This window comes from Chrysochloris asiatica, unplaced genomic scaffold (assembly GCF_000296735.1).
Source record: "Chrysochloris asiatica unplaced genomic scaffold, ChrAsi1.0 scaffold00015, whole genome shotgun sequence".
In the NCBI taxonomy this organism is placed as follows: Eukaryota; Metazoa; Chordata; class Mammalia; order Afrosoricida; family Chrysochloridae; genus Chrysochloris; species Chrysochloris asiatica.
This window is the reverse complement of record NW_006408533.1, coordinates 19,472,204-19,484,409: the sequence shown is the minus strand read 5'-3', so window position 1 is coordinate 19,484,409 and position 12,206 is coordinate 19,472,204.

The following is a 12,206-nucleotide window of genomic DNA, read 5'->3' as shown; positions in this document are numbered from 1 at the left end:
GAGGTCCTCATGAGTTGCAATCAACTCAACAGCAACTGTTATTATTTATAGAAATACTGAAAGTACCTGTATTTTAATATCTGATCTTGAAATCTTGAGTGGACATCAGTAGATTCTTTATTTATTGTCAAGTACCATTGAGATGGTTCTGACTCATAGTGACCCTAGATAGGGTTTCCCAGGAGCAGCTGATAGGTTTGAACTGCTGACCTTGTGGTTTTCAGTCTAATGCTTATCTTACAGTGCCATGCCAGGAGTCCAGATCCCCTGATTATCTTAAAGACTGATCAAAGTCAGTTGTTAAGATGTTTTTAAAAACAAACAGAAAATCCTCCTTTTTTTATTTAATGCATTTTAGCAACTTGATACAACGTTGGAACAATAACCTCATCTAGGAAAAACTGGACTTTAAATTGTGGGACATTAAGGAAAGGTGAATGAGTCACAGAAAATACCCAATCCTCATAATTGCCCCAAATTTCATACTCCAAAATAACAAAACTTTAGTGGCCCTGATTAAGTCTTCTCCAGAGCTTTGGTTTGCTGGAGAGAGCAATGATTGCCACTTTGCCCAGCAGCTGTCTCAGCCTTCATGCCTGCTGTTTTAACAGCCTTCTAGGTAATGACCTTTTTGATTAAGACAAAGCCCCAAACTTCTTTAAACCCCAGCAAGTATGAGCTTATAAATGAGACTCCCCAGGTGGCTATAGTGAGACACTGAAACTTCTCTCTCCTGCTTTCTGGAGTTTTACCCTTGCCCTGGGTAGGGGTCCCTGACCTGGAGACTACAGTACAGCTCCAAGGGTCCATTCCACACAAAACATTGAGTAAAACTGCACTTTCCTGAAAGAAGATCTATAACTGAAATAGCACATCCTCAAATGCCTCTGGAATTGCAAAAACAAAGTCAAACCCTAGGGAATCCTTACTTTCACTTCCACTAAGACCATTGGAGTCCAGTACAAAAGGTGTTGAATATAGAGACTGGCAGAACTGTGTTCAGATTCTGACTTGATCACTATCAGCTATGGCCTTATGGAAGGGATCACTTCATTCTGAGTTCAGTTTCCTTGTACAAGCCTCAAGCACCTGCCTCTGTAGAGTTATGGTGCAGATTGTGTTGCTGTTGTTAAGTGCCATAGAGTCATTTTGTGGTGAAGATTAGAGGTAAAGTATATAGCAGACATTCAATAGAAGTGTTCCCCTCTAATACTCCTACCCGAGTTGAACATCATCTACTATGCAAGAATACAGTTCAGCAAACATCTCTTGTGAACAACGATGCAGATGGAGGATACTAATCAATTGGGGCTGAAATGAGTGCCAAAGTCAGTAGGGAATTAGAGGATAGGATAAAGCAGTGATAGATTGATCAGACCACAGGTGGGCAAAGATCTGTCATAATCATCTCACAATGGAGTCGAAAGACCACTGTTGTGGGAGCCACCACACCTAGGTTCTAGTGTATACTCCAGACCTATAAATCTTGAGAATTCTTACAACAAATGACATTATCTCTTGAATAAAATAAGAAAAGTAATACTTTCTTTGCCCTTCACACAGGGTAATGATGAAGATGAAAGAGAACCTGGGACAATATAAAATGAAATAATGATGTGAAACAACTCTGAAAAGTGCCAAGGGCTACAAATAGAAGGAATGGTCATCATCATCAGCATCAGCATCAACATCATCATCATTCCCATCATCGCATCCACAATGGCATCTTTACAGGAAAAAAAAAATAAGCAAACTAAATTAGAGATGAAAGGATAGTGCTGCCCAGATAGCAAAATGGTCTGTCCTCTGACAGGGGATGGCGAGCCATCTGTTCTCTTTCTCCTTTTTGATTTTCCCCAAGACATATGAGGAAATGCTGCATGATTCTGTCTGTGGCACTCAGCTCCTCTATGACCAGTGAGCACTGACTTCTTTGTTTTATATATCCATAAAATGATGCCCATTAACAAGATCCTTATGTCATTCCAACAATGAAAGCATACTCCTGCTGCTGCTGCTGCCGCCGCTCACCACTTCTCCCCTCCACATATGTCTCCCCAGCTTTCCTTCCTGCCCAGGCTTGTCTACCTCCTTCTATCCACAAAGATCTGCCTAGCTACTTTCAGCTAACGAAACCCCTGCTCATCTCTCAAGGACCAGTCAGAGTCATAGTGTGTTGCTTCATCATCTAATCCCACGTCACCCCATCCCACACTTCAGTCTCCATCTCCATTTTCACATTATCTTCTCTCTGGTTTCTTACTGTCTCTTCTTTCACAGGGACACTTGTCATTGGATTTAGGGATTTAGGTCCCACCTTAAATTAAGATGATCTTTTTTTATTAAATGTTTTATTGTGAATTATGTGATAGTTTACATGGGAGAACATTAGCTTTACATTCATCCTATCGTATATTGTTTCATTGCCATGGTTACAATCCCCTCCACGCATCATCAACCAACCAAAGGGTATACCCTGAAAGCCTGCCCCCTGGTCGTCAGCACACAGCCCCTCTCTCTCTCTGGGTCTAAAGTCCGCAGCTGCTCCATCTCGCCATGTCATCATCTCTGCCTCCATCTCTGGTGTCACTGCTTCTCTGGGTAGGGTCCCGCTCTCTGCTGTTCTCCCTTGATAGTCCCAGGGACCTCTGCTCCTAGGTTGCAAAGTCAACTACTCCCCTCCTTGCTACAAAACATTTCCAACCCTTTACATTTTCAACTCTCACAATCAGTCCTGATAACAAGTATTCACTATTGTATCACAAAAGACCTGTCTGCATTTCCTTTCAGGATGATATCTTCTTGAGATCCTTAATTACTTCTGCAAAAACTTTTGTTTTGTTTTGTTTTTTTTCCTAAATAAGGTCATGTTCACAGGTTCCAGGTGGACATATCTTTCAGGGGGCCCCCATTCAACCCACTGCAGTTTTGTTGATCTCCCAGGAGCATGTTCATTAAATGTGTTTGTTGGCTACTAAGAATTGTTCATCTCTTGAGACAATTTCAAGAGGAAAGCTCCCAAGGTCAATGTCCTCGGTGTCAGGATGGAACCACTCCTGCCTGAGCAACAACAGGGAGGACAGTGAGCCATCTGAAAATATCAAAGCCAGCCAGGACTGAGTGGGGGTAGGAAAGGTGGCTTCAAAGTGAGAACACTTGTGTCATGGCCCCACAACCACCCCTACAGAAAGCATGACCCCACTCTGCCCCATGCCCAGTCATTTTCAGTGCTCTCTATCAGCCAGTGCCCATTAGGTAGCAGGAAAGCACACTTATGTGTTAGGTCAGCAGTCTAGCCACTCAGGGAAAAATGGGTTTTCTGAGAAAATGAAAATCATTAATTTACCCTGAAATTTTATTGGGGAAAAATCCTGTTGTATTTTAGTACAGATGGGAGATAAAAGATGCTGGAGTACTTTATTTGTGCCTTTATTAATGAAGGAGGATACGTAAAAGGCCCATTAAAATTGCATAGGAGCATCATAAGCATCTTTCATGTCTTACTCAGTCACTTTCAAGTCTTGAGCATAGCATTTCTGAGAGAAGGTGTTATGCAAACAGAGGGGCACTTGTGCGCAAACAGACACAGTTGTCTTCATTCATTTATTTATTCATTGTTGCTTCAAGAGGTAGAGTTTGAACACCACTCATGTGTCAGGCATTGTTCTAGTTACTGGAACCAGGAGTATGAAAAAATTAAGTGCCCTGCTCTGAAGGTGTCTATAGTTTAATGGGGAAAAAGAAAAGTGCAAATGGGCAATTAAAAGTAAGAAAGTACTTGAGACCTGGAAGGTCAAGTAAGGAACGTCTAATTTAAACTTGGGACAAGAGGATCAGGGAAGGCTTCTAGATTGAGACCTAAAGGAAAAATAGGACATATTTGGTGCAAGCATAGAGGAATCAGGTGTTCAGATCATGGAAGGAACATCCCAAAGGGAGAAAGAAACCCTTGGGAAAATGACAATAGTTCCGCAAGACTTGGCCAAAGTATTTCAAGGCAACAGGGAGAGGTAGGGGGAGAAAGAAGGTTCCAGGGAAAGAATGGTGAGAAATAAGGTTGGAGAGATAAGAGGAGTGAAAGGCTAATCAAAGAAGTCTTTCTGGATGAGGTGGCTTTTGATCTGGCAGTAGAAATTGATGATATTATATGTCCATGCCTAGGTGTGGAGCAGGTGACTATAGTGCAGGTAAAGATGCTTCCATAGAAACTCATTGACTTATTTGTCCATCCATTAACCCACATTCTAACTGATCCTCTATTATATGACAACACTGTGCTAGACCCAAAGAAGAAGCAGGTATGAGTGTATGTCTTTGTCTTAGACTTAAGCCCACAGTCAAGTGTTACTGCCTTGAAAACTGTTTCCAAGTGTTATTAGAGTGGGGCAGTGCGTGGTGGTGGTGGGCGGGGGGGAGGAGGGAGGTGCTGAGGAGATTTTCAGGTGGTAGAGGAGGAACTCAAGGGGTTGATGAGAAAGAAATCATTACCTTGAGAAGAAAGAAGTAGCAGTGGTTTGTCCTCTGGAAAACAGTGTGACCTATCTATCCACTGACCACATAAATCATCATCACAAGACAAGGATTAATTGAGCCACCATTCCAGTTGCCTTCTTGACCCTGGAGTTCCTGTCTAGTCTCACATTTCAGCCCACAGGTAGAGAATTCATTTCTTGCTGTATGTGTGGATGCGCAGAACTGGGGCTTCAAGTCTCTGCTGAAGAATCTGGCTATTTGACTTTGATGCAGTTATTGCATAATCTGAGACAGTTGCTTTTGTTGCTAACATGGAAAAGGCAGCATCTACCTTTCTAAGTTGTTTCTAGATGTGAAATGAGGTTAATTATTAAGTTGGCTCCAAGTCATGGCAACCCTGTGTACAATCGAATAAAACATCATTCGATTCTATGCCATCTGCACAATTGTTGGTTTGCTGAGTCCATTATTGTAGCCCCTGTGCCTTTCGACCTAGGGGATTTATCTTTCAGCATAAATAAGACAATATGTATGAGGATTTTATGGGCTGATTTAAGGATATAGTTCACCAAGTTGTTCTTCCTAGTCTGTCTTAGTCTAGGTGCTCCACCATGCGTGACCCTGATGGTACTTTAGGTACTAGGGAATCACTTCAGGTACCCTAAAAACATGCAAGACAACATTGATAGGTTTAAAATAAAACACAATGAATGAAATCTATTTTTTAATAATTATCCTTAAAGAAGAAAAAAAGTTATGTATAAATTCTTCTGGAGTAATATGTGGTTAAGAGGAGTGAAGTGAGAGGAATCTCCTTGACAGCAGGGATCATTTCACTGCTTTGTGACTTTAGCAATATTAGATGCCTAATGATTGTTTGCAGGAGAAAGATGATGCTTTCTGTAGAGATTTGCAGCCTCAGAAACCCTATATGGGATCAGTATGAGTCAGAACCAGCTTGATGGCACACAACTGAGTTGAGTGTGCATAGCACTGTGTAGTTTATACACTGCCTCTGTGGTCGTCATCTCAGGAAGTTTTAAGTGTTCCACAAAACAATCGTTGGGGTAGGCCAACAAGACCTATATTTTAACTCAATTTCAGAAATGTGGAACTAAAATGAAACTCTGTGTGAACTTCAGTTGCTTCTCAAGGGGATGGATTCATAACTCAACCCCATGCACAAAGCCCTGGCCTTCTACCCAGGGAGACCTAAAGGAGAGAAGACGAGGGGGGAAAGGGCATGCTTCATAAGAAAGACAAATGTAGCATTATAAAATAAAGCTTTCAAAGGAACTTCAGTGAGATCTTATTGAGAAAGAGAAAGTGTGGGGTTTTAAGGTTCAAAAAAAAACCAGAGCAAAACAAAAGACTCATTCTGCTTCAGTCACTCACAAGCTGAATGATTGTTCGAATTAAGAATTAGAGAGAGAGCGAATTGAATTGAAAACATTGCTTGGAACTTTTTTGCTCTTCTGCAAAAGGAAGACAGCAGTACCTCTGTAGATTATTGTGAAAATTAATTTCAAAAGTAATTGAACATGCTGCTGTAAATAAAACATACAGCAGTGTTTTGAAATAAATATCTGATAGTAGCCCAGCACTCTAATTCTCCTTTGGAGTTAAGGAAATGGGGTTCTGTCTTATTGGAAGAGATTCGATGAGATTTCATTAGGTCAGTAACATACAAACTAAACATCCATAACTAATCCAGCAAACATGGTGACAAAAGGTCTTTCAGGAGGAAGGAATGCTTTGGAACATGCTGAGAAGACAGGTAGTATCAAATACGTGGCTTAAAACAGTGATGTAGGAGTGAGTGCCTGTAGTGTACGTATGTCTGAGTACATGTGTATATATGTATGTGTGAATTTATGTGTGTCTATTAGGAGCTCTGGTAGCGTAATGGTTACAAATCGGGCTGCTAACCTCAAGGTCAGCAGTTCACAAAACGACCAGCTGTTCCGTGGGAGAAAGATGAGGCTTTCTGCTCCCATAAAGATTTACAGCTTTGGAAACCCATGCAGGGTCACTATGAGTCAGAACCGACTCCACGGTACTTAACAACAACAATGAGTATATACATGTGTTTTTGAATGTGCATGTATGATTGTTGTATGCAAGTAGATATGTATAGTATGCATTTACATGTATAAAGCAGAGAAATGGGGCATGATGTTGGAAACATGGGTCTGATTTGGGAGGCCCCTGCATGAACATATCCAACAGAACTGATAATTCATTCTGCAGTTGTGAAGGGGGTGATTGGGACAGATTTTTAGATAGAAAAGGATACAATTGTGTTAGTATCTCAGAAGAGAAGGGCAGCACTAGCTTGCCAGGCACCTTGGAGGGAGGAGAGACCAGATCCCTGGAAGAGTGAAGACGCTACGTAAACTGAAAAGGGTACAAGAACTGAAGGTTGAGCAAAACAGTGCAATCACTACAGGAGGAAAGCTGAAAGTACTTGTCAGATGGCTGGTTAATGGGAAAAGGGAAGATTAGCACTGATTTAAAGGGACAGGGTCATTAGAAGAACATGATACCATTCAAAAATTGAAACAAACAAACAAAAAACCCAGTTGCCCTCAAGTTGACTCTAGTTCCTGGTGAGCCCATGTATGTTTCAGAAGAATTGTGCTAAGGGTTTTCGGTGGCTGATTTTGTTACAAACACTGGCCAGGCCTCTTTTTCATGGTATCTCTGGGTGAACTCAAATCTCCAACATTTTGTTTTGCATTGTCTAGGTGCCACTCAAAGGGTTTGTAAATTACAGTGAAATGGAAAGGGTGAAGGCCAAGTCATTTATTAGCCTTTCTGATATTGGGGGGAAATAATCCTTTTAAGTAACTAATTAAAGTTCAAATACCTGTTTAGTTTTTTAAGCCCCTCCTGGACATTCTTTACTTAGAGCTTTATTCCTCTAGGTCATTGAGGCTTTATAAGAGACCATAAAAGGTCTCTTTGTTTGAAGGCAAATACCATGGGAGACGCAGAACCTACTTCTTGGCTAACAAAAAGCCCGGGGAAGAGGTCATGCTCACTAGTCATCAGGCTAGAATGCTCTAGGAGGAGGATAGGTCCCCACAGACAAGGATTTATGAGAGAGTCCTCAGAAAGATGCCCGACAAAATATTACAGAGCTCTGGGAGTGACAGAGAAAAGATCATGTGGGCCAACCAGAGGCATGACATAAGGTCCCAACATCTAATCTGGTGCAGAGGAGGGATGAAAGGGAGGCTGGATACACTCTTGAGATATATCATAAATATGGTTTAGGCTTTAGGCTCCAGGTTGAGACTGAGATACATAACCTCACCTGCCAAGAGTCAACTAAGCATGAGACTACATCCAAGAACCCCACTCACAGTCTTCTGCTGTGTTTTCTTTGCCTCTTGCCTTCACAACTCCTGCCAGATCACACATACCCAATATATGAAATGGATCCCTTTGTGGGGCTGTCCTTCTCCCAGTCTTCATAGTAGGAAAACTGACAGACCCAAGCCAACGCTACAAGAACTCAGATTTGAATGGATCTCACCAAACTTTCAGGGTGAAGTCTATCCTAAGGGCCAAGCTTCTGTGCTAATATTACCATCTTCCCACCCTGACAATCCAAATGTGATTGTTTCCTTCAGTGTGTAGTGCCCCATATGGTGGCATTTATTTTTCAAAAGTGCACTGAGCACAGAGAACCTCATGATTAGTTGGTATTTTATTGACACAAATATCTAACAATAAAAATCACCTATTCCTGCCTCAGTACAAACTGTCTTCATAAACAGGACCCTTTAGAAGAGGCATATTCTGGCTGTTACAATAAGAGTGAAAAATCCAAATGTCATTTATACTGGATTCTAGTCTACTATGTGGCCCAGGACCAGGCAGTGCTTCATTCTGTTGTGCATAGGGTCGCTATGAGTTGGTACCAACTCAATGTCACCTAACAACAACAACAAGTGTAGAATGAACTATATCGTTTTTTGTTTCATTTGTTTTAACCGAGTAATAGACATCTAACTAAAAGTTGTTGAACACCTATTATCAGTCAGTCATAACTTTTAACTATGAATACATATGCTTATTTCGGTATTGGGTACAAATGCAAGAGTAAAGACATACTACGGATGTCAAGAATTGCAGACTCAAAAAGCCTGGAATGACTTAAAACTCAGAATTCTAACCTAAACTTCTAGAGCGCTCGAGTCTTTCTAGAGCCACCTCAACCTCAACTGCAGTAATCCAAGATAGAAAGTGAATTATTCCAGTAATAGCCCAAGCCATTTTCAGATAGCTCAGGTTCATATAAGTTCTTCCCAGTCTCTTAGAACTTTCCCCCAAGTTTTCTGGGTTTTTCCATCTAGAAGAATTTTTAAAAAGACACACAGACACACAAAGACCACATCTCTCATCTCTCTTCTTCATAAGATGACAGTTAATATTCACTACAGATTTTTCTGGTCTCCTTAGTCTGTTCTATTTCATGTTAAATAGTTCCTTTTCTTTAAACTTTCCCTTATGAGAAAATTTTATTTAAGGAGATAAGAATATACCCTAAACCCAAAGTATACAAAAATGATAACAAATTATCTATGGCTACTAAAAACAGTGGAGTCCTGTTGTGTAGCTATAGGATAAGCACTGGACTGCTAACCACAAGGTTGGCAGTTCAAACCCACCAGCTGCTCCTTGGAAATTCTCTACAGGGCCACTTTGAATCAGAACTGATTTGACAGCTCTTAACAATAACTAATAACAGTAAGGCAATCAAGTTCCATTGCTAATAATGCATCCTAAACTAACAAAGGGATTCAGGAAGACTTCAAGTGGTTGCAACTTCTGCACATCTCTTAGTGTCTTGAACTCTTGCACTTAATTAGCCATCATCTCTAAATTTCTGGTGGCGGTTGTGTGCCGTGAAGTCGGTTCTGACTTATAGAGACCCTATACAGGGTTTTCAAGGCTATAATTCTTTACAGGAGCAGAAAGCCTAAGCTTTTTTCCATGGAACAGCTGGTAGTTTCAAACTGCTGACCTTGAGATTAGTAGCCCAATCCGTAACCACTACACTTCCAGAGCTCCTTTCCAGATTTCTAGAACAGGTCAAAAGTGGTCAAATCAATCTGTATTTTGTATTTGTTTTAACCATATATTCTATTACATTCCTGCTAGCTAGGAACTACAGGAACAGCAAAGAAAAGATGTCAAATTGGTAGCAAAATATGTTTGCCAGATTGATTCATCATTGTTCTGTGGCATAAACATCAGTTTATAATCAAACTTCCCACGTAATACCTTCCTTTCATTGACTGATTTGCACCACAATACAGAACCCATCCTAATTATGCTTTAATCGTTTTCTGCTAGAGAGTTCTATGTCATTTGATTAGTAGCAACAATTTCACAACTATATAATAAAGGGTATGAAGTCTTTGTTATAAAATCACATTTTGTATGAAATCTTTTAGAATGCCTGATGTTTGATTCTGGAAGAATGTTCATGACCAGGTTTATCAGAATGAGCCATTTGTGTCAGAAGATACAGACAATTGATCTTGGAAAATAGTAAATTTGTAATCTGAAGAAATTGAAATATCAGAATGCACTAGACAATGAGGAGTCCCAGTGTTATTAATGGAACACGTTATTTTAAGAGAAGTAGTCTACAGACCTTGGACAGGACATGTCTGTGTGGAAATTGGGACCTGGAGGCAAAGAGCTCAACTAGGGAGTCTTAAATTTTCAAAACATACCATGAAGGTCTATCTGAGTCTCAGTGAGAATGTAAAGCTTAGAGAGATGTGGCAGAACACAGTGACCAACCCTGTATAGAATGTCAGAGCCATGTACTCAAACATGACCCAGAAGGTCTGGATGGAAGAAAGCATAGTGAAGTGAGCCAAATATTCTTCCATATCCAGGAAGGATAGACAGAGGCATGCCCAGAAACAAAGGCCATGAATAATCTGCTTGAATGATCCATTCATTTGTTTTGTTTATTCTTTATCCATAGGGTCCTGGTGTGGCACTGGACAGCTAACTTCAAGGTCAGCAGTTGAAAACCCACCAGTCACTCCTTGAAAATGTTATATAGCATCACTATGTATACAGAACTAACACAATGACACTTAACAACAACAACAACTCTTTACCCACACTATATTAATGCAAAAAGCAATCAGACAAATAAGCAAAACAAAGTAAAAAACATTTTTCTGACCACAACACAGTGATGAGGCCAGGTAGAATTTGCCTATTCAAGGGGCTTTAGGTACTGGGGAAAAGTCTTGGAAAAAGCAGAAAGAGAGCCAAACCAAGAGTCTAAGAAATGAAAGAGAGCCTTCAGGGAAAAGATCAGGAGGTGAGAGGCAGAAAGTGTAGTGACGAATGACCAGTGCTGAGGAATTGAATTCCAGGAACACATCTATCCTACCAACCTGATGTCTGATGGGCTATAATTATGGGGGAAGGGGTTGAGCTGATGAGCCATGGAGAACCTTCTCACTTGCATTTACATCTTTCCTCCATAATCATCTTTAAGAAAACATGTTAAAATGGGGATGGATAAATGACTCAGAAACTCAGATCATGTGCTCACCGGATGTGGAATCTATGTGACTGAACAAAGTTTATCCAGCACCACCTGTGACCCCATCAGAAGATGCATTGTTACGTGTGTGTGCTTACCCAGGTGCTGGGGCAGACATCCAAGAGGAAAATATCAACCTGAAATCTCTATCTTCAGCACCCATTTGAAAAACACTTGATTAGGGACACAGATGGGCAATGTGGGAACTATTTGTGACACTGGTAACAGTGGATTTGTGAGAAACAAGTCTCATTCCAGGAGGAGGTCAAGACAGCAAAGGGTGAGGCTTAGCCTCTGGAGGTCAAACAAGTTAAGAGAGGCTGTTGTAGCTTGGAGCAGTATCAAAATATTCCCTGGAAGAGGCAGGACTTTATCTAGGCCTTGACGACTGAGAACTACGAGCTGGTGATAGGCCTTCCAGACAGTATTATAATGGAATAAACAACAGCCTGGAAGTTAAAGTGAACGTGGCCAGAGAAAAGGACACTGAGGGCAAATTCATTTAATAACTTCCATCCTTTGAGATCTCTTCAAATGCCCCAGTTAGTAGTGTCTTCTGTTTCCTCAGGATTCTCCTAACAGGTAGTTTTCACACCTTTCAAGGCATGTATCATATATTGCTTTATGCTTGAGTTACTAATTAACCTGACCTAATTTCCTTACTTGGTTTAAAATTAAGAAAGATGTGTGACAGGGTTGTATTCTTTCGCCATACTTATTCAACCTGTATGCTGAGCAAATAATCCAAGAAGCTGGGTTATATGAAGAAAAATGTGGCATCAGGGTTGGAGGAAGACTCATGAACAACCTGCGACATGCAAATGATACAACCTTGCTTGCTGAAAGTGAAGAGGACTTATAATACTTACTGGTGAAGATCAAAGACCACAGCCTTTGGTATGGATTGCATCTCAATGTAAAGAAAACAAAAATCCTTACCACCGGACCAATAAACAACATTCTTATCGATGGAGAAAAGATTGAAGTTGTCAAGGACTTCATTCTTCTTCGATCAACCATCAACACTCATGGAAACAGCAGTCAAGAAATCAAAGGACGTATTGCACTAGGCAAATCTGCTGCACAAGACTTTTTTTTTTTTTTTTTAATGTTTTATTGTGAATTATATGATAGTTTACACGAG